This window comes from Triturus cristatus, chromosome 7, assembly GCF_964204655.1.
Source record: "Triturus cristatus chromosome 7, aTriCri1.1, whole genome shotgun sequence".
In the NCBI taxonomy this organism is placed as follows: domain Eukaryota; kingdom Metazoa; phylum Chordata; class Amphibia; order Caudata; family Salamandridae; genus Triturus; species Triturus cristatus.
Genome location: NC_140590.1, coordinates 177,355,090 through 177,383,089, shown reverse-complemented (window position 1 = coordinate 177,383,089; position 28,000 = coordinate 177,355,090).

Genomic DNA, 28,000 nt, shown 5'->3' with positions numbered 1-28,000 from the left:
AACTACCATTACTCTCGTACAAAAGAGGCCAAAACCTGGGTGACCATTTGGTACATGCTATTACATGGCCTGAGATACAAGACAATGCCAACCTCATTACGACACCTTGGGGTCTGCCACCTGTTCTGGGTGACCTGAAATCGATACAGGTTGAAACGGCATCAACACCTCAGCGCAACCTTTGGCGCTACTTTTGTGGTTCAATGGAAATAAATGTACCCCTAACTATGTACTAATATGTGGGAACCCCTTATAGCTCTACGTATATATTGACATTCGTGTTTTCCTTTTCCTGCATAGTCTTATCGCTGTATATAGTATTCTCACGTGTCACCTGCGCCATTTACCTTATTCACAAGCACTATTGTGCACGAGTCTGTATGGGTTACATGTACACTTAATGTAACTGAGTGCTGCAATATTGTCCTTTTCTAATATTTTGATCTCAGCATTTACCTGCTATAATCATTATCGTCTCCCTGTTTCCTTCCTTTTTGCTACTTTTATGCGCCTGCTTTTTTGGAAGGTAAAGTTGTCTTATACTAATACCTGTTGAGATGTTGTTGTTTACCATCCACATCTGTACCAGCACATGGTGGGCAGGCAAGGGAGCCGCCGAGGAGGATTTTGGAAAAATGGGGGCTGCTGCGCTAAGTGAGGCCTGGAAGACCCGGTCCGCCACGAGAAAAGATACCCACCCAGCAATGCTATCGGCCCTAATGGAGGGCTTCAATCAGCAGCGGAGTCAGTGGGGACACAGAGGCGTGTTTGTGTTCGTCCGCTGGCCACAAGGAGGTGAGGTTGTGGTAATATCGGTGAATGCAATGTCAATGTATGCTATAATATATGTACACATAACAATGGTAATACTGGTAAATACAATGTTGTTGTATACCATGACAAATGTACTCATAATAAGGATCATGTAGGTAAATGAGATATCAACGACTGCCATTTTATATACACACATAATAACAAACTTGTATCATTGCTGTTGAATCCACCCGAGATGACCTTCCCATCAACCCTGAGTCAGAGATGTAGGGAGCTGGCTCTGTATACACAATACCAAAGTAAGGTATAGTGTGCACAGAGTCCAGTTAATTCCCAGAGGCTTTACAGAGGCTAAAGTAGATACTACTAATGGTCTATTTTTTGGTTGTGTGGGTTAGCAGTAAGGCTTATTAGAGTGCTGTGTTAAGCACTGGTTGTACAAACTCAGGCAAGGAATTATTACACACACTCAATGACTAAATCCAAGATCAATGGTTTGTAAAAATATTACTATGTTATCACTAGGACCAAAGAAACTTAGTTGCAGGTAAGTACAGTTTTTCAAACTGGGCAAAACTTTGCAATGCAGTAAATGGATACTTAGTGCAGGACTTCAGTTCAGCAAGATAGATACAGTTTTTAGAAGGAGCAATACTTTGCAGAATGAGAAAAGTATACACTGCAATATTTCAAATGAGCAATGTTATCCTAAGGGAAGGGAAACAAGAATGCAATTTCACTGGTTAGTATGTTACTCACAAACTCAGTCTTCGAGGTTTTAGGTCAACACCGCGGAAGGTTCAAGTGAGCACCAAGAGTGCACCACCAGCGGCACTGAGGCGGTTCTGTGCAAAGGTCAAATTCGGAGGTGGGTGCACAGTGTTAACCAATAGAGACGGGGGCACTCAAAGTTGTGCCAGTTACAGGTGAGTAAAGCGGTGTTGGAGGCCAACCTCTGTGGATTAAGATAAGCACTGGGAGGGGGCCATGAGGCAGCACCAAATATACACTCTCAGCAGCACAGAGGCGGCCGCATGCAAAGTGCCAACACGGCGTCGGGCACCCAATACAAATCAAAGTAGGACGACGGTTCTAAACAAGGGCTGCAGGCTCAGACCAGGAATCTGTACGAAGGAAACCGGAGGCTGGGCAGGTAAGTTCAGATGTTGAGTGCCACCTGGGCACCATCGGTTGGGCCCCCAAGCCTGGGGTCTGCGGGTGCAGGGGTTTTCTTGGACGTCGGAAAAGCTTTACCGGAGCCAGTCGCGGTTAGAGGGTCCATTGTGTTGAGGCTGCAGGCATTGTTGTGGAGTCCCCAGTGGACTCTGGCTCTGGATCACTGGGGAACCTCGCTGGGCCCGTGGGCCGCTTGAACTTGGGCCAGAAGCCTCAGGTGCAGTGGTGGATCCAGAAGCGGGGTTTCGCAGTTCCCAGATCAGAGGCCTTCCTTGGAGTTTCTTGGTGAACAGGGCCGCTGTTCTCAGGAGCTCTGTTCTTTGTTGAAGGTAGCAGTCCTTCCAGAGGTTTTTAGAAGCTGCTGGGCTGTTTTCAGTGGGTATCTTCAGTCTTCCTCAGCTGCATGGCTCATCTTTTGTCCTCTTCCGTGGTAGTCCATCCGGACCTAAGGATTGAGGTTCAGGGGTGCCCCTAAATACTCAATTTAGGGGTGTTTCCGGGGCTGGACGGTAGTAGCCAAATGGCTACCTACCTTTAGGGCATCAATACCCTGTGTATGTCCACTCCATTTGAGGAGGGGGCATTCCCTGAATCCTGTTGGCTAGAATTCCCAAAACAATATGGAGGATTCTCAAAGGAGGAGGTCACTTCAGCTCTGGACACCTTAGGGGAGCTTCTGGCTGAGAGGGAAAACACCTCTCCTGCCTACTAATTTTCTGCCGATCTTGCAGCCAAAAAGTAGGGCTTGGTCAGGGGGGTGGAAATCTCCACTAGCTGGGGAGACCCTGGTCAGCATAACAAAGTGCAGGAAGCCTTTGAACCTCACCACCCTTCAATGCTGTTCCTGCTTGAGTCTAGGTGTGAAGCACTTACACCCATAGTAGGCTTTGTTTCTGACCCACGAGAGCAAAAGGCTGCCAACTCAGGGGATCAGAAACATGTCTAGAAGTGGCAAGCTGGTGCAGACCAGTCAGGCACACACTAGTAGTTTGGTATGGTTTTCAGGGAGACCGCTGAGGTGGCTTCTGAGTGTATTTATTAATGAATCCAACACTGGTATCAGTGTGGGCTCATTAATCTGAGATGTTTGGTACCAAACATCTTGCGATTCAGTGAAGCCATCATGGAGCTATGGAACTCGTATTGACAAGCTCCCAGCCCATGTACACAGTTTGGCTTCACTACGCACTTATAATGTCTATGAATGGACTTAGACACTATAGGGGCATTTCTGCTCATGCATTTATGCCCTCACAAAAGGTATAGTGCACCCCACCTGAGAGCTGTAAGGCCAGCTGAAGGGGTGACTTACCTGTTCCTCTTGCAGTGCTGGCAGGCCTGGCATATGGAGATGTGTGGCAGGTCGAGTCTTCACTTCTATCTGTACCAAAACATGCAGTGGCAGTGTACATGTGTTCGGTGAGGGGAATTTATGGTTCATGACTAGGCCCGGATTTACGTGCTCGACAAGAATGTGTAATCGGTTTATTGTACTTCAAGAACTGTATATAATATCGGCCAAAACCTCGGTACATAGAGACATTCTTCAGACATGACTCTTTTGCTTCTCTTGTCTTTTCATTTTTTCTATATAAATTCATATCCGAGCAACAGCCCTGTGAAGATGTGGGGAGGATACAACTTTGGACATGACGCCTGTGATGAGGCCCGGTGTAAGGGGACTGCGCCTGATTGGAGTATAAGTGTGGTGTCCCCTTGCCCCGAGGCCCTCTGACACAGGACTCTTGTGCCAGGAGTTAGCATTGGCTGACTTAGTCTGCTGATGTGGTGAGCCTCTGCGCACGCAACTCTGTGGCTGGCTCCCAGGGCACCTCTAGGGCTGTCGGGGGCCTGTTTATACAAGACACGCCGGCCCCTCTGTGGTGCTTTGTCAGAGCTGGGCACCTGGAGCGGTCTAATTGGAGCATCGACACCTGCTCCCCCCTTCTGCAGCTACATGTGCAGACTGAATGCCCCGAAACTGGTTGAAATACCAGGAGAGACCTTCAGATTATAGTGAATACATGACCCACATTCCCAAACCTAACACTTGTGGAGACTCATTGATGGTGCAGTGGAAGGGAACCAGCAACAGGTTATTTGTCGGATGGTGACCCGCCCCCTGGAACACAGTGAGTGGCTGTAAGCACTTCTTCCCTCCTTGGGCTTGGTGATAGCCAGGGACCACTTTCCTTATTTCAACCCCCCTCTGCGTGAAAAGGCTGCCAGTGCTGACGGGGTCCCTGGATTGTGAGGGGTAGATGCTGTTGGGGTTCTTCGAACCTCCCCCTCCGGCTGCGGATGTTTTGAGTCTGCCTATGGCACTTGGACGTTGGTGAAGGTGCCTGTCAAAAGAGGAAACCACAGCTTGGGTCTGGCTGCACTTGGCTGTGGCACACTGGTCTGACCCTGAGGCTCTAAGTGCTCAGGTGAACTCGCCATTCTGGGGGACTAGGACTAGGGGTGGGCGGAATTTGCGAAAGCGACTTTCGCAAATTATCGCGAAAATGTTTAAAATCTCCGCAAACACGCGGAAATATCGCGAAGATGCAGAAGTTTTTTTCCCGCCCGTTCGCGGTATTTTCTGAGTGTTCGCGGCTCGCCAACTTACCCATGCGGTTGCTTGCGGGCGCGGCCATCTTGTTTTCACTCTTCTCGCGGTGCATGATCGCGAGAAGAAAGACATGATCGCGCGACGCATGACGTCACTGCGGGCGCGAACTGTCGCGAGACAGCGCAAATGGCTAAAACAATACAACATCTCATGGAGAACGCGACCGGATCGGGAAAACTTGTCGGTGAACGCGGGGATTCAGGTAAGGCGATCGCGCGGGCGCGAGAATGTATTATTTTACAGCGCGAGCAAGAACCAAATTATCGCAAAGCTGCGGAATGCGGAAATTTTGACATTTCCGCGCTCTCCGCGGAACGCGGAAATGCCAAATTATCGCAAATTCCGCGAACGGAACGGAAATTTTGCCCAGGCCTAACTAGGACCACCTGCTTTGGGAAAAGAGTGTAAGGTAGGAGAGTACTAGGTTGTACAGCGCCCATGATGCTGAACTTAGGGCTATGCACGCATCTTGATCTCCCCTTCTCCTGAACTCTATCATGAGCAGAAATCGAGCGTCCCATGGCCCAAAACAGACGAAAATGGAGCAGGACACTGCCACCGGCCCAGCTGGGAGGCAGTCGAGCTCCACGGTGGGGGGGGGAGCTCAGGTGCCTCAGGGACCCACTGGCACACAGATACTGCTGGCTATTGATGCCTCCTACCCAAATGTCCATGCCAAATTTGAAACCATGAACTTTTTAGGAGCAGACCGCTGTAAGGTTGCAGATAGATTTAAGGTGATGGAGAACAGGTGTCCAAAGTCAGTAAGAACTGTCATCCCTTAAGGCCACAGTGGCAAACCTTAAGATGCAGATTCTTGAGGCACGTGCAGAGGATGCCAAGTGTCATGATCTGTGGGGTTCCCGGAGAGGGTGGAGGGCACCATTCCGGAGTTGTTCCTGGAACTGGCTGGGAGAGAAGAGCCCAGAGACTGCCTTGTGCCCAGTGTTTGTAGTAGAGAGAGCACATAGCTCTTTGGCGCCACACCCTCAGCGCTGGGGGCTCCACCCTGGACAATAATAGTGAAACTCCTGAACTACAGAGACAGGGACACCATTCTCTGGGAGATTAGATGCAAAAGAGACCCGAGATTCTCCAACCATGTCTTTGTATTTTTCCCAACTACATCCAGCTGGTCCAGCAGCAGAGGCAGATATTTTCAGGGGTCAAGCAAAAAGTGAAAGCTGTGGGTCTTACATACATGCTACTCTACACTGTGAGACTGAAGGTACTTCATGCCTGACGTTCACATTTCTTCGCCACCCTGGAGGAAGTGTGAGAATGGTTGGTGGTCCATGGGGATTTCCATCTCCCTTGCCGGGGTCCTGGAGATGCCAAGGTGGGGTTGCAGAGAAGATGCCTAATGGAGACTAAGCAGCACCGGATGCGGCAGTGTAGGTTGAATTCCAACGCCCAGGTGGTGGTGCGACAAGATCAAAGCCAGAGACAGAAGAGGCAGGAAGCTGGTGTACTCGTCAAGACAGTTAATTCGTCAGCAATGGCGGACAGCGAGTCAGAAATAGTGGAAGAATAGCCGAACTTGGACACTAAATTGTTCTCCTCCTCCCTTGGTCGTCAATGCTCAGCATGTGGGGTCTAGAGCTGCCTTGCCTTGGCAGCTGGGTGGGGACCGTGGACAGACCCCCCTGGTCATGGTGTGCTTCCAGTGGGCGGGAGGGGTGAGATGTGATGGACACTGCAAAGATAGCCTGAGACACTGTGGTAACTGTATTATTCTATTGTGGGGATGCTAGTTTTTTTCTTAACCTGTGGGGCAATCGGGGAGCGGGAAAGGAGTCTGCAGGCTGAACTATGGGTCCTCTGCTCTCCCTTACCCCACATCTGTTCTCGTTGACTGTTTGTTCTTCTGTAAGACATAGTTTCTTCTTTCTTGTTTTCTTCATCTTACCTTTACTCTGGTGGGTAGTCTCTTTCCAGGTCATAGCATTCTGCTGTAGTTCATACACCAATTGGGTGACCGAGGGTTCGTGGGTGGGCAACAGACCTCTCCTGACTCATATATGAGTAGTTGTCCAGGTGATATGCTTTTCTATGCTTGTGCAGGATGGCGGGTGGTGGGGTGGGTGGTGGATTGGGTGCTACTTAGCTCTAGTTCATCTAAGGGGGAGGGACACATGGACATGCTCCACCTCCCAGGGAACTGGGAAGGGCAGCAGGCACAGAGCAGGTGCCAAAGTGTTACACAGGGTGAGATATCTGGCACCCCGCACCACATAATAAAGTCGTGGAATGTCAATGCACGCTTATTTACGTGAAGCACCTTGCACTAATCCAGACAATCCTAATGATGATTTTTGGGGTCTTAGATAACCGTAGAAAGCTCTCAAAGTAGTAGCAGTGGGAGAGCAGCCTTCAGGCTTAGTCCAGCAGGAGTGTTAAGCATTCTGTTTTACCATATCTAATCAGTTAGTGGAGATTAAATGGAAAGGAACCACACAGCGTATTTATGAAAATATATCTATTTATTATATAACACTCACTAACACATTGTTATATTTCCTACCCGGAGATATTAACACAAATGCATACAACACTTCAATTGTAAACAGGTAAGTAAGCACAATACAATGGGGTCTCAAGGAGGAGACCAAACCATATACTAAAAAAATGGAATGCGAACTGCGATCGAATTCGGGACTTGAACCAGAAGACTCAGAAGAGCTAGGGACACACAGAAGCACCTGAGGTAAGTTTGTGAAGCAGGATACATACTTTCCTTGTAATAGAAATGGGTTTATTAAGTAGATAGGAACTGACCCCTGGGACACAACTGCTCTCCAGTCCAACTGCAACCCAATGCTTTCTACATTCCACTCTGCACTCCAGGCAGATGGGTTGCTAAGGAGCAGCAGTATTCCATGGCATCATACAAAAGTAATGAACATAAACAATAATGACCCATGATGAATACAACACATATTCCCCCTTAGAAAAAAAAATAACTATATAAATAAATAAACGATGTACATATATAGTCTTTGTACTTTTTAGGCATAGTACATGATCGTCTCAAATTTGTTTTGATACTTTTAGCGGGTATTCTAACAGGATCAGGACTTGCTTTACATGCATTGGTGTTTTGTTGAGGATTAGGAAACATGGCAACCTCAGTGTCAGAACATGGTGACACTTTTCTGGTGTTCCACCAATTACCATCAGCAAGTTTCACACTGTTACCTTTAACAAAAACAACTTTTTTGGGGGGGAAACCATTTAGAACAGGGGTCTCCAACGAGTAGCTCAGGAGCTACTGGTAGCTCGCCAGTACCCTCAAGGTAGCTCCCAGAGGTGAAGTCATTCCCAGTATCTCATTCAGAGAGTCTATGCGGAGACTCTAAGCATATTAAAAAATGCAGCACTGCTCATCTGATGATCTTTAGCCAACCAGCCTAAAGCAGGGACTCATCTTAACAATCAAACACACACTGTGTCGGCCTACTGAGTCTGCCACATGGCCACCTTTATCCAGTCTCGGACTAAGTCACAAGGTGATTGGCAATGTGGTAGTCCCCTGCTTTATCAATTTCACCATGTGTGTGAACAGTGGGTTATAAATGAAGAGTGGTAGTGGTAGTCTGAGCAGTAATCAGTGTTGACCTACTAAAGTGTGGGACTGCAGGAGTCCGAGTGAAAATGTTTCAGTTGGATGCACGAGCAGCCAAGGGCTGAGGAAAGCTATAATCCTGAGCAGAGAAAATTAATCATCTGCATTTATTTATGTGTGCGTCCATTAAAAACACTATTGCTTCCTGTAAGCTACACGTGGTGTCAAGAACTACCAAATGGGTTTGTCTGTGGCACAATTGTGTCAGTTCATGGCATAATAGTACCAATGACATAATTGTGGCCATCCTGAACTATTTTGGGTATTCTTGGTCTAGTTATGGTATACTGGCAGCCATCAGTGACATATTAACAGCATGACTGCACTCAATTTAGGTGTCCCTGAAATAATTGTGGCTGCGCCTTGCATAATAATGGCCATGACTAATAATATGGTGGTCATCCTGGTCCTCATGGTGTCCAGCCTTGGCACAATTGTATACTGGTGGGCATTATTGGCATTATACAGTTGTCCTCTGTGCTATGGTGCCATGGCTTATGGCTAATACCGGAGCATTCCAAGCAGGCTGTCCATGTGAGGCATTTGCACGGGTGAGTGTTCAATTGAAATAACAAGCTGATGTTTGGGGGCCCTGTTTTTCCTAAAAATGAAAATGTGTATTTTAAACGCATTTTTTTCAAACAAAGATTTTCTTCAGGAAAATGTAGTTTGTTTGCCCAAAATGGAAAGTGGTGAGAGAAAAATCTGAGCATTTTCAGAAATTGATATGCTGAAGAAGACAAGTTGCAATTCCAAATACATTCAAAGTTTATACTTGAAAGATAAGTCAAGCTGAATTGAGGAGACTTACTGCTGTGGTTATGTCCTTTGTGCCACAAGGCATGTGAAGATTTGAATGTTACTTTATCAGTCAGGTGGGGGCATTTAATATTGATAAATGTTTCCCTAGCATTTCTTCTGGTACTATCACCTGGAATACTTGGGTGGCACTGTGATAATCCTGCTTAGGATGGTCATAGTGTAATGTTTACATGTGCTGTCAATATTTTACAGTGATACAATTTGCTAGTAGCTCGACAGGACTTTCCTTGAGCTGAAGTAGCTCTCAAAACAGAAAAGGTTGGAGACCCCTGATTTAGAACATCCTGTTCTTGCTTTGTCTCTCTATAAAAGTATTATAGAGCTATCTCTGAGCCAGTTTTAAAATTCACTATTTCTGCACTTCAGGATCCTGTCTTTTCCGTTTGTTTGTATCACTGTTGTAGTGTTTACCCCTCCCTATTGCTCCGCCTCTAGCGTTGGGTTTGCGCAGAGGCGTTAGTAGCAGCCCTATGATGAAGCATGCCACAACTTGTTGTGGGTGAGGGCAGTTTTTACAAAGTGTGTGTGCTCTCTTGAACCCTTTGCAATTGCTAACATATATAGGCCGCTTTTTTGTCGCTCTACCTCTTAGTGTGTGTTTACGTACTTCTTGAGGAGGATGAGGTAGGGTTTGTGCCTATTCCCCCTTTTCTTTGTTGTGGATACCATTCGAATTTGGTACCTTTTTTCATCAATTTCCTTAGCTCATGTACTTTGTCGGAAAAGTGGTTTACAAATTTAAAGTAATACTCTGCCAGACCTAGAAATGATCTGAGTTGGTCTCTATCTCTTGGGGCAGGTGCCTTTTCAATGGCTTCAACCAGATTTTGTTTTGGTCTCACTCCTTCGCAGGATAAGGTGTGACCTAAATACTCTACTTCGCTGACCCCGAATTTGGATTTTTCCAAAGCTATTGTGAGACCAGCCTCAGAAAGCCTATTAAGAACCTCTTCTAGAATCAAATCGTGTTTGGTTCCATCACACCCCCACACCAATACATCGTCTTGGAATACTACTACATTTTTTAAACCTTTTAAAATAGATTGCATCACCCTTTGGGAAACCGCTGAAGCTGACGCCAACCCAAAGGGCATACGTGTAAAATGAAAAGCTCCTTCTGGAGTGATGAAGGAGGTGATATGCTTAGAGTCTTTATGTAGTAATATTTGGTGGTACGCGTTGGATAGATCCAAGGTGGTGAAATGCGTACCCCCTTTAATAGTAGCTAACATTTCACTTATACGGGGAAGGGGATGTCGGTCTATCCAGATGTTATCATTGACATCCCTCAAATCAATGCACATCCTAATATTACCGTTAGGTTTTCTGGCCAAAACTATTGGACTTAACCACTCAGACGCCTCAGTGGGCTCAATTACTCCTTCATTACAAAGTCTGAGCAATTCATCCTTGAGTTTTTCTCTTAAGACAAATGGCACGTTTCTTACTTTATGTACTTTAGGAGTACCATCCATTTTCAAGATGATCTGATGTTTAAATGTTCTTTTACTAAATAATTTTGGAAATTTAGTAACCCATTTGGAAGTTTTCCCTTGTGATGTTAATAAAACTTGTTGGGGATGATTGGGATTTAATACTATATTGAGAGCTCTCTGTTCTTTCCAACCCAAAAGAGATCTCCCCTTGTGCACAATATATAATTTGGCTGTTGTTTTTCTATCTAAGAAGCACATCTCAGTTTCTATGCATCCTAAACAGGTAGCTTTTCACCACAATACCCTTCTGGAACAACATCAGTGGATTGTAGTTCCTCTAATTTACCGCCTAAACCTTCCCAAATGGATCTGTCTATGATGGTAAATGTGGAACAAGAATCTGCCCATACATGTACATCCTTGTTCATGATCTTAATAATACATTTGGGGGGGTGATAGCTGTCCTGTTTGTTCGCTTCACATTTAAGGACCTGACTGGATTCAATATCATCATTCTCACAATCATCTTCATATAATAAGTCCTCCTTGTGAGGCAGATCAGTTTGATCCACTAAATTAACAGATTTAGAAATCATAGAAGTCCAGAACTCTTACACCATCTTGCAAAATGCCCTAACCTTTTGCATTTGTGTCACCTGGTTTTAAGAGCAGGACAATAAGTGGCATCAGCTGTGTGTTTTGGGCTGCCACACCTGTAACAAAATCTAGGTTTAGATTTTGTATTTTCTTGTCTATTCTCTGAAATAGGTTTATCCCCTGTTCTTTTAGCACACTTTTTTATGTTGTGTACAGTCTCATCCTCGTGGAGAATTTTTTGTGATACAATATTAAGTTCCTTTGCATATCTGGAGGTGTTCTCCATCCTTTTGGCTACCGACAATGTTTTGTCTAAAGAAGAATCCTTTAGACCCAGAAGTTTTTCTTGAATTTTCAAATTTGACATTCTATTAATTAATTGATCCCTAATTAGATCATCCCTCATGTCATTGAATTTACATGTAACAGCTAACATTCTTAGATTTGCTACATACTGTTCAATGGTTTCTCCTGGTGGCTGTGCATGTGAAAAGAACTTGTGTCTTTCCACAACAACACTGACTTTCATCCCAAAATTCTCCTCTAGAGCTTTTAACGCAACTTTGTATATGTCGATATTGCTATCCACAGACGATTCACTGTCAGTACTAGCCTCAGTAATAGTAGCTTCCATTAAGGGTAATGTTTTTAAAACATTTCTTCCTTCCAAACCCAAATTTGTTTTAAGATTGCTAGTTTCCTTTTATAAACATAATCATCACCCCCAATGGCTTCTAAATATGTTTCAAAAGTTTCCTTCCAGTGTTCCCATAACATGCATGGTTCGCCAGGACTCTGTAAAAAAAATGGTGGTGCGGAAATAACTTGCGAATACATTACTTGATGAAGAAATCTGTAAAGGAACGCAATGGAAATAAAGTCCTTCGATTTTACATTTCTTTTGGAATCTTGTGTTTAAAGCAATATTCACAAATTGAATAACACGCAATTGGTGGTGTGCGTGTCACCGATGAAGAAGTGCAGATTGTGATCATCTGATGAATTTGAGAAAAGATAGAAAAGAAAGTAAATTTTGTTCCCCCAAGATTGCGGCATGTTTTTCACGTATGTGTCAAGTGCAACATGAACGTCGATGTTTAGTCCCTCGTTGTTGTTGGGAAAAAGACGTTCATTGCGCAGATACAGAATTCCACGGCGCGGTAGCAGGAATGGAGCCAGTAGTCCTCGCAGAGCGCTCACGTACGGAACGCAGGACACGATGAAAAACAAACAAAGAGCACAGAGGTGCGTGCAACGTTTGTTACAATTTAAAAACCAGCACTGCCCGTGAAATTCAGTTCCAGAGGAAAACAAAAAAAAAATCATGTATAGTAGGTCCCAAGACGCACAAGGTCCAGAACTCCGCTCCAGTGCGAAACTCAGAAATAAAGATCCATCGCACCCACTTCCCGGCAGAAACACTGAAACTGGATGCGTCTCAACTTGCCAACATGTAGAGTAGAATCGGTCACAACAATCTCCCAGGCAGACACAGGGAATGCGCTTCAATACACCAAAAACCCAGGGAAATAGAATCCCCCCCGACGATGATGTCGGAAAATAAACGGCAGTCTGTCACTTTAGCAAGAGCATAGTTTGGTGAAAAATATCATAGACGTGCAGAGGAGAGAAAAAAAGTATCTCAGTCTTCGGCAACAACAAGATGTCAAACAGACGCAGTATAAGAATTAATGGACGGAGATAGAACAGTCAAGGTCACAAGGTAGCAATGCTGATCCAGGGGTCACTTACTGTCCAAAGTATGTTAAAGCTTATGAAGAATGGTTCTTCAACGTTGGTGTCCTCTTTATAGGGTAGCTTCCACGCTCGTTGCCAGTTTTGTGAAGCAGGACACGTACTTTTTTTGTAATAGAAAGGGTTTATTAAGTAGATAGGAACAGACCCCTGGGACACAACTGCTCTCCAGTCCAACTGCAACCCAATGCTTTCTACATTCCACTCTACACTCCAGGCAGATGGGTTGCTAAGAAGCAGCAGTCTTCCATGGCATCATACAAAAGTAATGAACATAAACAACGATGACCCATGAAGAATACAACAGTAAGCACCCAGGATCCCCACGGAGGCTCTGTGCAGAGTGGAAACACAGCCACATACTCAATAGAAGTCAATGCCAAAGTTGTGGTTGCAGTTTTGAAGAAGGACCCTTCCCAGTGGACCCTGAAGAAACCCTGTGGAAAACAGAGGTTTGGGGAGCCACCCCACCTGTGGATACCCCAAGAACCAGGATACCTATACCAGGGAAGCCGGGTGCATAGGTGCTAAGTGACGACAGAAACTGCAATAGACCACAATGGAGGACTTCAGAAAAGATGCTGCTGGTGAAGACTGTACAAGATGTGGAAATGTGGATTTTCCTGATCAGTTATGTCCCCTATCTTGGACCCCAACGGTTCTATATGCATGTTACAAGTACATGTATGTTCCCTCCAGTTCCAGTTTCTAAGACGCAAACATATGTGTGTCTACCGTCAACATGTTCTCTGTCAGATCCGCCATCAATGGGCTGGATATTCGATTCCTAAGTATGAAAGGCCACCGACTTTATATGGCTAAGTTACTCCATTTTTACAGTTCAGGCGAGTAGGCCCGATTCTGTCCTCAAAGCCTTTCCCTGCTCTCTGTCTCTGACAGCTTCAGCTTGAGCTCGCATCTGTATCCATGAACTTTGTCCTACTCCCTGTGCAGCTAACGGTGCCTGCCTCGGCCAGTTTTCGCTTGTCTGCCAAGAAGTTGTATTTCACCTTCGAATTATCTATTTTGCTCTTCAGCCGATGCATTCCTGTCCAGTGATTTAGGTAAACATTTCCTTTAGCTCACAAGCAAAGGACTCAGCCTTTCCGTCCTCCTGCAAGTGATTCATAGCCCTGTTGCTATGGAAAGTTTTCTGCCCCTCGCATCTCATATAGACACTTAGACGCTTGTACACGCACACAGTCAGTATAGAATAGATTCTGTCCGAGAGTCTCTTCCTTGTGGATAACATAGTTCTTTAAACATAGGATGTTAGATATGATTTGGGATTAGGATGACTTGACCCCAGACTTCTCGTCTCCACATGTAGAGCTAAATGTCAAGTCCCCTTCACCCCCTAGTTACACGTCAATTACACGTCATGCTGCTGCGCGCGCATCTATGCCAAGTATTATCTTATAGATCCACCTATGTCTGATAATCCTAACCAATCATGTTTCTTTTATTCCTTATTACGCCTAGTTTCGATTATGTCACTGTCACGTCATTTTTCTTATCAAATGTTACGCCTTCTACATTCGTTTCATTGTAATGTACTTATTATAAAAATACATGTCTATCAATAAATTATTGTACTTCACTTCCTGAACCCTCGTGGTGACGGAACCTGAAGGCCGCCACTCGAGTCGGCCATTTTGAATGGAATAAAGCCCATTAGAGAACCTCTTATACCACGGATTCTGCCTCTTGTTATTTTGAGCTATTTTACTTTATTTTAAGACTCCGTACGAAATTCAGTCAGGTAATATTTATTTTATTTACCACATAATGGCGCCCGAACAGGGACACTTTCTCATCTCACGCGCCGGCGGTGCGTTGCAGGCCCGGTCTCCTGCCACAGCTGGACGGACCATAAACGCGTACCAGCAGGATTTCCTGTAAGCTCCCTCCGGTCAAGCGGGGGCGACTGAGGCTGCGATCAACCCAGACGAGGCGGTGAGAAGTGCGAAGTATCCCGACCAGAGCCTAGCTGAGAGAGCAAGATCCGAGGTATACAGAGGCCCACCAGGTTTTCCGAAATCCCGATGTGCAGAGGGTCCGATGTCCACAGTCGTCGAGTCCTGTCCATTCTCTGAGGCCTTCCGTTTCAAGGAGCTACTCGGTGAGTACCATCGCCGGGGAGGCGTGTTGACGTGCACATAGGTTGTGCCGGTCAAGACGGATTTGGGTACACAAATCCGGTCTGCACTGTTTAGCAGTGTATATGTACTGTTTAGCAGTATATCAAGTATTCCGAAGTATTCAGTTATTGTCAAGAATTCAGCGTGGTGATTAGTTAGGCAGACTGTCATCATTGTCGATCATTGTTATAATGTTTAATGTTTAATGTTTAAAGTATTCAGAAAATGTCTTGCATATTGTGGTATGAATGACTGTTCATAGTTCACTGTTCATTATTGTGTTTCTCGTATTGAGTAAGTTCAAGAGTAAGTATCAGGTCAGTTGTCAATATGCCGCTCTTCTCGAAGTTAAGACAGATTACTACCAGAAAAGGGGTGCTTGAAGAAGCAGTTCCTATTCCTCCTAGAGACACTCCAGGACATTTCATGTACCATAAACATGGCATAGATGCCATATTGTTTCTTGATCTATGGGTAGATTATACCAAGGGATTACCAGAAAGTCAAAGGTGGCCCGCAGCGGGAACCTGGGATGCAGAGTGCATCATGAAAGTGGAGGAAGAGTTATGGAAAAGAAAGGTCAGACAGTCACAGAAAGACGCTGTCGAGTTATGGCGTAAAGAATCTCATAGACGAACAGAAAAAGCACGTAGACAAGAAGAGAGGAGTAAAGAAAGTTCAAATAAAGTTCAAGAAAATCTATTAATTGAGGAAGGTATCCGAGTGAAATCAGAACAAGTAAATAGACAAAGAAATGCTCTTATGAATGGTATGTATCCCCTTCTAGCCGAAGGACTACCTAAGGCTGTTACGGAGGTGCCAAAAGACTTGCCACCCCCGTTATTTCCAATTAAGGTACATCCAAAGGGGCATCCCAGAACCGCAGAAGATGTTTTCCTTTCCTCATATCTAGACGATGCAGCCCCCGAGTATGCTAACGCCACACCACATAGACCGTCTGGCGGAGGGGTTCAACGTCAGGATCAGGTATCTGTCCCCGTGCAACAGCAAGTCCCGATACAAGCATCGGCAAGGACATCTGTTTCCGCATCTGTTTCCGCAGTCGACTCTACAGGGGTATCGACACCCATAGTTGCTGTATCACGTTCGACGAACCCTTTCACACCCGACGCCCCAGATGGGGCCACGGGAGGTGCTAGCAGTATTTTTACACCACCTAGAATAAATAAACTTGTTTTTCAAGAGTCAGCACATTCACGTACACCTAAGTTCGTAAATGAACGTACGCTTAAGGAACTTCTTGTAAATTGTAGATATGACCCGGTGGTTGGTAAAGAGGACGAAATGGTCCTGGCATCATTACGTATCAGACGAGCCGCAGAGTATTTAGCAAGGTTACCAGGGATGGCTACGCATCTAGATAACATATATCATTTTGTTCAAACAGGACGAGATCCAGGATGTATTAACAGAGCTATGGAATTCCAGAAAGTAGAGATACAAGGGGAACTGTTACGTTTCCTCATAAACTGTGTGATCAGAAATCAAGATCGTCCGGGGGTAGACCGGAATGCAATGCTTATTCTTACAAGATGGAGTCAGAATATATCAGAAGGGAGACACGATAAGCAAAATTGTATAATAGCCATGTGCCGAAAAATACGTAAAGAAATAGAGCGTATTCATGAAGAGAGATTGGGAACAGACGAGTTTGAGCAAGATGAAGTGTCCGAATCAGGGGACTCTGCAAGACAGTCAGAGACCATAGCCTATGTAGGCAGAGGAAGATCTTGTGAAAATACTAGATGTTTTTCTGATCCAATACACTCTGTATGTCCAAATAATAGCAGAACGTATCCGACGCCTGTAATAAATCTGAAATCTCCTGAACATTCGTTTCAAGCCGCAGATAAAATACTACGAGAACGAAGGGGTTATCACCTCCTCGATTCCATGGATGAGCAAGAATTAGCCAGATCAGCCGTTCACTGGATTGTTAGTCCTGAAAAATACGGTGATGAGACCGTAGCACACACGTTTCTCAACCTCAGTACAGATGAACAACGTTTAGCTGGAATCTATATGATTCAGCAACTCCTCATATTATATAAGAGCCAACATGCTGACCCTGGTCCTTTACCTGATATATTAACGGAACTACTTACGTACAGATGGAGAGGTTCTAGTAACAAGCTAATTAAAGAGATATTAGTGTCACGTAAGCAGTACGTCCTTTTTGTAAGTCCAGATTCTCTCTCCTTGCCCCCCAGAGAAAGAGCACCGTACTACATGGATAGACAAAATCCTCTACGAGAAGTGCACCCAATAAAAGGCGAAGACAATGAGTTTCACCGTGTATTTGTTTACACACCCATATCAAAAATGGAATTATTAGAAATGAAAAAAGTAGTACCTAGTCATGACAAAGACCCAGCAGGTTTCCACCGAGAAATTAAAGACATGTTACTGATGGGAGAGTACACCTTTCCTGATATTATGACGATATTAAAGGTGCTTCTGCCTGCTGGCATATATGAAAAACTGAAAGAAAAAGAGTGGGAAGTGGGAGACCAAAAGATAGACTGGACAGCATTAGCAGAGGAAGAAAGGGGCCGAACTGCAGGTTCAGGGCTCGGGGATAAAGTTAAACTGTTACCAGGTTTACTAGTACAGGTACTGCCACGTTTATTAACTACAAAAAAGGAAGATTGGGGTGCAATCACAGCCTGCAAACAAAAGCAAGATGAAGACACAAGCGATTATTATGCTCGATTTGAAAAATGTTTTGGTATAAATAGTGGTATAAAAGCAAGTAGTGACTCATATCCACATTTATTTGTGACAAAATTAGTGGAAAATGCATTACCTCCAGTAAAGAATAGAATATTGAAATTCGAGAGTACCTGGCAAAGTAACACTCCGTCGCAAATGCTACAAATGTTACAGTATCATCACAATAGAATTAGGGATGAACAAGAACACGAGCATAGACGCATGAAGGATACAAAAATGAAAATGCTAGTTTCTCAGACAGTACCAGCAGATGGTCACAAAAAGGGTGTGACACATTCTGGTGATTCTGCAGTTCCTGTAAAAGGAACCTGCAATTACTGTAAACAACTGGGCCATCATGTACACGATTGTCCAGTCCTGAAACGTAATATAGCTACAGGCATTACAAAGGAGAGACCACGATTAGTTAGACAAGATCAGAATGAACAAGGAGCTATGCAGCATGGACAGTCCATGCCAGCCTCACAGCAACCCATACAGTTTGTGCCAGCTGCACCACCGTTGCCTGCTACTGCCACACAAACCGCAACACGACAACTGTATCAGACTGCACAGTATGAATACCCTGAATACCAGCGTTACGCATGAACCAGCCTAGAGAGGGAAGTTGACTTACCACTTATCGAGATTCCTGTAGATCAAGAAGGACCTTATGTACATAGTGAATTATTAGGTCAAGATAGAAAATTCTTACTCGATACAGGGGCAAGTCGAACAACTATAAAACGTAGCGAAGTTCCAGGGGCACCCCTCTCAGGCTCTCAAAATGTTTCCCTTGGTTTTTCAGGAAAACCTATTGTTAATGAAGTATCACAGCCTCTACCACTTACGATAGGACCTTTGACACGAACTACAGATTTGTTGCTTACTAAATCATGCCCAGAAAATTTGCTAGGAATTAAAACTCTGAAAGCACTAGGAGCCATAATATGTTGTTCTCCGGAAGGAGTAAGGTTGTTTTTACGTGATTTTAAAGGTCACTATGTGTCTAGAGACATGGATCCCCGACTACAGACTTTACCAGTACATCTATGGGCACAAGGCCCTACGGATGTTGGCTGCATGAACATTACACCCTATCGAGTCACACTGAAAGCAGGAGTGGTACTACCACGAATGCGACAATACAAGTTACCGCATGATGCTGTAGTGGCTTTGCTGAAAATCATTGATGAGCTAATTGCCCAGGGAGTAGTTGTAGAAACAGACTCCAATGTATGTAATTCACCGATAATTCCGATTCTTAAACGAACTGATCCTACTGCCCCACCAGTGTACCGATTGGTTATTGATTTGCGTGAACTAAACAAGTGTATTGTACCACAATTCCCTGTGGTCCCTGATATATCATCATTATTGACAGCAATTGATTCCGAAGCAACATTCTTTACTGTAATTGATCTCAAGAATGCCTTTTTCAGCGTCCCAATAGATCCGGAAAGCCAATACTTGTTCGGATTCAGTTTAAATGGGCGCAGCTTTAAATTCTCACGCGCTCCTCAAGGATTTACAGAAAGCCCCAGCATCTACAGCCAAGCACTGAAACGAGAACTTGACAGTATCCACATGCCAGTCAATACTGCACTGCTCCAATATGTCGATGATCTGCTGATCACCGCGAGAAGCGAGCCAGAATGTGAAAAAGCTTCTCTGACAGTTTTACATTTCCTAGCCGACAAGGGGCACAAGGTGTCCCCTTCTAAGCTGCAATTCTGTGTTCAGCGAGTTATTTATCTTGGTCACTCGCTGTCCAAGGAGGGAAGGCAGCTTACACCAGATCGCATCCAGTTAATTGCTAACATGTCAATACCCCAGACACAAAAGGAGGTGCGGGCTTTCATAGGCCTCACTTCATATTGTAGACAGTGGATCCCTCAGTACGCATTTCTAGCAAAACCACTTATTCAGTTAACCACACAGGAGGCAGCCACATCGACTGTTCTCCCTTGGACTCAGGAACATACACAAGCTTTTGAAAGCCTAAAGGAAGCTTTATGTCAAGCACCTGTTTTAGCAACACCATGTTATAGCAAACATTTTACACTCTTTGTTACAGAACGCGAAGGTACTGCCTTATCAGTACTCACTCAGGATCAAGCAGGATCACGCAAGCCATGTGCTTATTTTTCCAGTACATTAGATCCCGTAGCTCAGGCTTTGCCTGCATGCCTGAAATCAGTGGCAGCGACAGCTTTAGCAATCAGACAAAGCGATGCCATAGTATTAGGACACCCATTGACAGTACAAGTACCACATGCAGTAGAGATTCTTGTGAACCGAACACAAACACAACACTTGACCATAGCAAGACTTACCGGTTATGAACTGACATTGTTTCAACCACACATAGAGATCCGACGGTGTAATACATTGAATCCTGCTACACTATTACCTGTAATTGGAACAGACCCACTAGCTCATGATTGTGTTGAAATCATTGAAATAAAGACGAAACCTAGACAAGACTTGACAGACGTTCCATTGTTAGATCCAGACCTGACGTTGTATGTAGACGGATCGTGCATGAGAACAAATACAGGAGATTTAGTGGCCGCGTATGCAGTCACAACAGACACTGAAGTTATTGAGACAAATTGTATAGATACTTTGTCAGCCCAAGCAGCAGAACTTATTGCTCTAACACAAGCCTGTATTCAAGCCACAAATAAGAAAGTTAATGTATACACTGACTCACGTTATGCATTCGGAGTTGTACACGACTTCGGCGTGCTATGGCGAGAGAGAGGTTATTTAACGTCCCATGGTGCCCACATTCAGCACGGACCCCTCATTCATGCCTTGTTAGACGCAATACATCTACCCACTGCTATATCAATTATGAAATGTAAAGCACACACGAAGGTTACTGATACCATTTCTCAAGGCAATGACTTAGCTGACAGAACAGCTAAACAGACTGCTCAGAATCGCACATTAGACATGACAAAGCCAATAGTTCAGACACCAACACAGTGTATGACAATTAAGGATCCCGCACTTGACGTAATTGACATACAGACACATGCCACAGCAGAAGAAATAAAGAAGTGGACTGAACTAGGAGGGATCCAGACAGATCAAGGATGGATGACGAAGGAGAAATCTGTATGGTTTCTCCCTGATTCCATGGTTCAAGCCATTATAGCTACAGTTCACAGTCCAGCACATTTAGGAGAGAAGGCTATGCTAGACAGCATTCAGCACATTTGGTTCAACAAACATTTACGAGCAGCAGCTAAACAAAAAGTTCGTACCTGTATGATATGTTGTCAGTTTAATCCAGGAAAGAGTGTTCCCGTAGAGCAGGGTGGATTTCAGCCTCCTGACCATCCTTTTGAAGTCCTCCAGATGGATTATATTCAGATGGAACGTTGTCGAGGATTCAAATATGTCCTCGTAGTTGTCTGCGCTCTCTCCCGTTGGACAGAGGCGTATCCCGTATCAGATTACACTGCCCCGACTACTGCCAAGCAGCTAGTTCGAGAATTCTTCCCACGGTACGGTTTACCACGTGTTGTATATTCAGACAACGGCCAGCCTTTCTCATCCGAATTAATGAAACATGTCTCACTTTTGTTGGGATATCAGTGGAAATTCCACTGTGTCCGACACCCCGAGGCAGCAGGTCTCGTGGAACGACATAATCAACTTTTAAAAATCAGATTGTCTAAAATATGTCAGGAAAAAGGTGTGGACTGGATAGTAGCCTTACCAGTTGCGCTATTCTACATGAGAATGGTAGCACACTCTCGAACAGGGCTATCCCCGTATGAGGTGATCTTTGGTAGACCACCGAATATGTGGGGGACGCCTATACCCCGTAAAATAACTGATGTTGACTGTAATATGCTGACAGATTACCTGGCTTCCTTGATGTCTGCACTACAATCTTCTCGTTCACAGGTGGTCGCAGCTTTTCCTGACAACACTGAGGTGAAACCCCATGACGTGGTCCCCGGGGACTTTGTCCTGGTTCGGAATTTTGATAGGAAAAGCCAATTGGATCCTAGGTGGAAGTTGCCTAAGCAGGTCCTGCTGACGACCAGAACAGCTGTGAAGATCGAAGGACGGAAAGGATGGGTGCATTCCACCCATATAAAAAAATTTCATGGACTTCCTCCTGACACAAACAGTACTTCCCGTGTGTCTTCCCCCATTGACTCAAAGCTACCTTTGGCTGAGGCCAGTAGCACCGAACTCTATAAACAGAAACTCAGGTCCAGATCTAAACTGTCGGACGATTTGATTGTTTAAGTCCTCTCCAAGGTGAAGCGGTTGAATCTGTCCCGACATGTATCCCTTAGGTCTGAATGATGTAGAGTCCAGAATCATAATGAAACGACATGCTTATTGTAAATTACTGCGTAACCACTGTATTGTGACTTTATTAATTTTGTTTTCCTTGAGTTTTTTAATAGTTATTGCAAGTATATTGTTGCATATGTATTATCCTGTTTCTAAACGTGTTCTCAATATAACTGATGAACATTCTTTTAGTGACCTACCGCCACATGAAGTATCTTATAGACTTGCGCTGCGCAATAACACATTCATTAGTATGTTACATCATTCCCATCAGACTAGTAATGCGACCAATTGTTGGGTGTGTGGCCGACTTCCTCCCTATCAGAATAACAAAGGAGTTCTGCCTTTCTTTCCACATCCATTTACACGCAATGGCTCCTGTGGAGCATGGTTTAGTTTATTAAATTCCATAGACCCAGACACAGCAGTTTATCAACAACATTGGATATGGGGAAATCTGAATCTAGTTTTATTCAAAGTCTGTCACCCTAATAAGGAGGGTTACCCCAGTAGAACAGGAACTGATTTAGAAAATGAAGTGTATAAATTAGGTAATTTTACGCCTAATCTTATGATTTTGAATGTCAAATCCGAAGTTGAACTAATTCTGCCCACTATGTCAGTATTTCCAGTTAAGGGTGAATTATGTGTGAGAAAAGTTGGTTCCATACATATGGGCCATAGCCAATGCGTTACTACAGTAGAATATAGTGATCAAGGCAAATCTTCATTTAGAGCTTCTCGCCATTCTTACTTTATATGTGGTCAGACGGCATATATGCGTCTGCCTCTAGATTGGGATGGTACCTGTTATATAGCATTCCTTCTGCCACCTGTTTTCCTAGCTCCCCCTGATTATTATCGAAATGTTCATTTAGTACACAATAGAGAGCGAAGAGATCTCCCAGTTGTCGATTATACTGAGACGGCATGGGACAAGTATGTAGATTTCAATAAAGGTATCTTTCCCTATATAGGTACAATATCAAATAGTAAGCTGATACGCAGACTCACCAAGACTCTTGAAGCTGTAGTAAACGAGACTATAGCCGCCCTAGGCAATCTGACAGAGGAACAATCAGTGATGAGAATTGTTGTTCTCCAGAATCGTCTTGTCCTTGACGTCATCCTGGCCGATAGGGGCGGAGCTTGCAGGGTCATCGGATCCAGCTGCTGCATATTCATACCAGAAAATTCGCCATCTGTATATAAAGCTATAACACGCCTTCATAAGATTGTAAGCCAGATACACGAGAATCCAGGCACTTGGACGTGGTCCGGGTGGTTTTGGAGTGTGATATCAGCCTGGGGATGGAGAGTTCTATCCTTCCTAGGTATTGGCCTTCTTATGCTCTTCAGTTGTTGTCTATGCCTGCAATGTGGACCAGCGATTTGTGGTCTGTGTGCCACATCATGCATTCCACATCACAGTTCTCGTTCAAAATGCCGGAAGGAAGAAGAAATGATGCTCCATGAGCAAATCGAAGGAATAATGAAGATTGATGTCTCGTGAAGGGCAAGAAGGGGACAAGGAGGGAATGTGGAAATGTGGATTTTCCTGATCAGTTATGTCCCCTATCTTGGACCCCAACGGTTCTATATGCATGTTACAAGTACATGTATGTTCCCTCCAGTTCCAGTTTCTAAGACGCAAACATATGTGTGTCTACCGTCAACATGTTCTCTGTCAGATCCGCCATCAATGGGCTGGATATTCGATTCCTAAGTATGAAAGGCCACCGACTTTATATGGCTAAGTTACTCCATTTTTACAGTTCAGGCGAGTAGGCCCGATTCTGTCCTCAAAGCCTTTCCCTGCTCTCTGTCTCTGACAGCTTCAGCTTGAGCTCGCATCTGTATCCATGAACTTTGTCCTACTCCCTGTGCAGCTAACGGTGCCTGCCTCGGCCAGTTTTCGCTTGTCTGCCAAGAAGTTGTATTTCACCTTCGAATTATCTATTTTGCTCTTCAGCCGATGCATTCCTGTCCAGTGATTTAGGTAAACATTTCCTTTAGCTCACAAGCAAAGGACTCAGCCTTTCCGTCCTCCTGCAAGTGATTCATAGCCCTGTTGCTATGGAAAGTTTTCTGCCCCTCGCATCTCATATAGACACTTAGACGCTTGTACACGCACACAGTCAGTATAGAATAGATTCTGTCCGAGAGTCTCTTCCTTGTGGATAACATAGTTCTTTAAACATAGGATGTTAGATATGATTTGGGATTAGGATGACTTGACCCCAGACTTCTCGTCTCCACATGTAGAGCTAAATGTCAAGTCCCCTTCACCCCCTAGTTACACGTCAATTACACGTCATGCTGCTGCGCGCGCATCTATGCCAAGTATTATCTTATAGATCCACCTATGTCTGATAATCCTAACCAATCATGTTTCTTTTATTCCTTATTACGCCTAGTTTCGATTATGTCACTGTCACGTCATTTTTCTTATCAAATGTTACGCCTTCTACATTCGTTTCATTGTAATGTACTTATTATAAAAATACATGTCTATCAATAAATTATTGTACTTCACTTCCTGAACCCTCGTGGTGACGGAACCTGAAGGCCGCCACTCGAGTCGGCCATTTTGAATGGAATAAAGCCCATTAGAGAACCTCTTATACCACGGATTCTGCCTCTTGTTATTTTGAGCTATTTTACTTTATTTTAAGACTCCGTACGAAATTCAGTCAGGTAATATTTATTTTATTTACCACAAAGAGCCCAGTGGAACCCAATGTTAGATTGTTGAAGAGAAGAACATACAAGCAGATGGGACTGAGTTCATGCCACCCGGAGGTGAACAGGAGGCACAGAAGAGCAATGACCACCAATGACAGAAGATGCAGGAGTGCTGATGGTGACCTTGTTGCAGCAGTTGCAAGGACCAGATGATGCTGTGGAAGGCCAGGAGCTGTTCTTGAGCTGTCCCATGTCGGAAGTCGAGAACAAGGGGGTCGGTGTCTGGAGGGAGCACCAACAAGCCTTGGCAGCAGCAACAGGCATGGAAAATGATGAAGGAGCAACGGTGGGACCAGAAAGGTCCAAGGGACTCACTAAGTACCTTAGAGGCAGAGCAGGCCCTGAGCAAGCAGGGGAGTCCGCTGAAGCAAGAGAAGGCCCTCGAGAGGACCCACAGGCTGAATGCACAGGAGTCGTATGAGGATTTTGAGCAGTTTACCAAAGAAGCATGCCCACGATGCAGAGTATGCACTGAGGACAAAGATCTTGGCAGGAAGATATGCTGGAGCTTCTGGTAGCCCAAAGATCTCTGAAGTGCAGAGTCAACAAGCCTTGGCAACAGCAAGACGCAGTGCACAGGGGTTTGGTCCCAGTGGTTCCAATGCGGGATACTGGCCTAAAAATTGCAGAGAGGACAAGTCAGGCCTGAAGAGAGTAACAAAACCACCACCTGTGTTGCTGAGGCTTTTGAAGTCCATGGGACGTCAGGAGCAGCAGACCTGTCAGCTTCATTGCGTTGCCTGCAGATGCAGGGGAGTGACTCCTTCACTACAAAGGAGATTACTTCTGGGTGCTCTTGATGCCCATAGGTCTGTTGAAGATCCTGTAAGAAGCACAGACACAGACAATGAAGAAGACTTGCAGAACAGCAAGACCAAGAGCAGCAGGAGTATTCCTGATGCAGTCTCGGTTTCAGGCGAAGTCCAAGCATCCAGACAGTCAAGGAGTAACCTGGTTTCAGGCTTGAGTCTTGTCCCATGATGAATCTGTGGACCCACCCACAGGTAATCCCTTTTGTACCCTAAGAAAGGGGTTAGATGACTCAGGGCACCCTCCCAGAGGAGGGGCCGGACAGAGGAGAGGATACTCCCATGTCCTTTTTTCATTTTCACGCCAGAACAGGAGCCAAGGGCTCCCAGAACTGGTTCTAACTAGTGTACGCAAAGAGGGCACCAAACGTACCCTTCAAAGCAGTCTGGTGGCAGTGGCAACCAACCCCACCCCAGCCCAACACACCAAATCCTGTCTGGGAGGTGGTCACACCTCCATGTGACAGGAAACCTATTTCTACCTTTCCCTGCTCAAGCTCACCTCAGCAGCAAGAGGACAGAATCGTGTCCAGGGTCGGAAGCAGCAGTAGCTTGCTGGCAGACCCTGGAAGGCTGTTACCGGGAGTACTGGGGGCTTCGTGCAGGAGCCCCCAGTGCGTGGAATCGTACCTCCAACACCGGTACAGGTGTTGGGGTATTGTGAGACCTGGCATCTTTTGGCATGGTTACCCCTGACTTTTTGCCTCTACCGCCTGTATTTTTTGATGCTATGCTGGATGTCGTTTTTACTGGTATAGATTCTTTAGGCACTTTGCCACTGCTGATCAGTGTCAAGGTGCAAGTGCTCCCTAGGGAAATTGTGATGTAATTGGCTATACATGTTTGGCTTATTTGTTCTACCTGCAAGGCCCTAGTAAAGTGCACTGAGAGTGCCAGGGCTGGTAGTACAAATGCTACTAGTGGGCTGCAGCACTGATTGTGCCACCCACAGGAGTAGCACTAAAATGATGTCTTAGGCCTGCTTGCAGTGCCTATGTGCAGTCCAGGACTGCCATGTCGACCTGGCCAGTGCAACCACTGACCAGTCCTTACCCTTCCCTTTCTGTACATGTTAGGCATCCCTATGGGTGCCCTAGGTACCCCCCTGGGCTGGGTGCAGTGTATCTGAAAGGTAGGGCATGTACTGAGGTGTGTAACATGCCCTGGTAGTGAATTACAGCCATTTTCGTTTTTCACTGCTGAGAGGCTATCTTGCCCATAGGATGGAATGGGGGAGGCTGTTTACATGCCTATCTTCCCCTAAAGGCAAGATAGAAAATCCAAGTTTGGTATCTTTGTGTTCAGAATTTAATTATACATCTTCTTAGAGAGATGGTTTTTAAATTCACTGTGTGAGAATACCACTTTTTAGAAAGTAGCTAATCTCCTGTTTAACCTTCATGTGTGCCTGTGTGCAGATTGGCTGACTGGTGTCATGTGATGGGCTAGGTGGCTCCAGGAGTCTGGATGAGTCAGCAGCAGGGTGAATAGGGAGATCTGCTCTAGATGGGTGGGAGGAGTAGCCCCTGGGTTTGAGTAGGGCTGCCTCTGCCAGCACAATGCCAGCTCCACCCCCTGCTGGCCAGGCTGAGGACTCTGCCTCTGCCAGCACAAAGAAGGCTCCACCTCCTGCTGAGCGTCTAACGACCCTGCCCCTCACTCTGAAAGGAACCAGGTGCTCCAGGGCAGAGCACACCCAGGAACCGGTTTGAGCAGGGGAATCCCCCCACTGAAACAAGGAGAGACAAAGACTTGGAGGGGTAAAAGAAGAGGTCCCCAGACACCTAAACTTTAGATCACTGTGGAACTAAGAAGGAATCTCTGCCAAGGAGAAAGCTGGAAGGAACTGAAGAGGAGAAGACTGCCTGCTTGCTGTTTTGCTTTGCTGCCAAGGAGAGGGGAAGGACTTTGCTGTGTCCCCTTCTTTTGATTTTGATCTCCAAGGGCCTGAGGAGAGCTGGCTCCCTGTTAAGAAGTCCTAGGAACAAAAGGACTTCACCACCAGCTCCCCTGGAATTCTGCTGAGGGAGTTCTGACCTGCCTTGGAGTGCTTGCCTAGTCTTGGGGCATCAGGAGGTCGTTTTGCTGTGTTTGGGAGCTGGAAAGCAGAAGCGTGAACAAGAGTAACTGGTACCCATCGCATCATCCATTTGAGAGACGCATCATCCGGTTGCGAGTCGCAAGAGCGAGAGTGCGAGAAGAATTTCATCGCGGCGTCATCGCAGCACCCGGAGTCCCCGTATCGCCGAGTGCGTCCAGCATCGTCCCGGTGCGTGAAGATTCCTGACGCTGCGAGGGTAGTCGCAGAACCAGTTGCGGGCCGCACCACTGCCAGTGCGGGAAAGTATCCAGTCGCTGCGTGTGTCGACGCAGAGTCCCGTCCCATCGAAGAGCATCGCATCGTACCTGTGCGTGAAGCTTCCCCCTAAGAAACCTATGCAACAAAA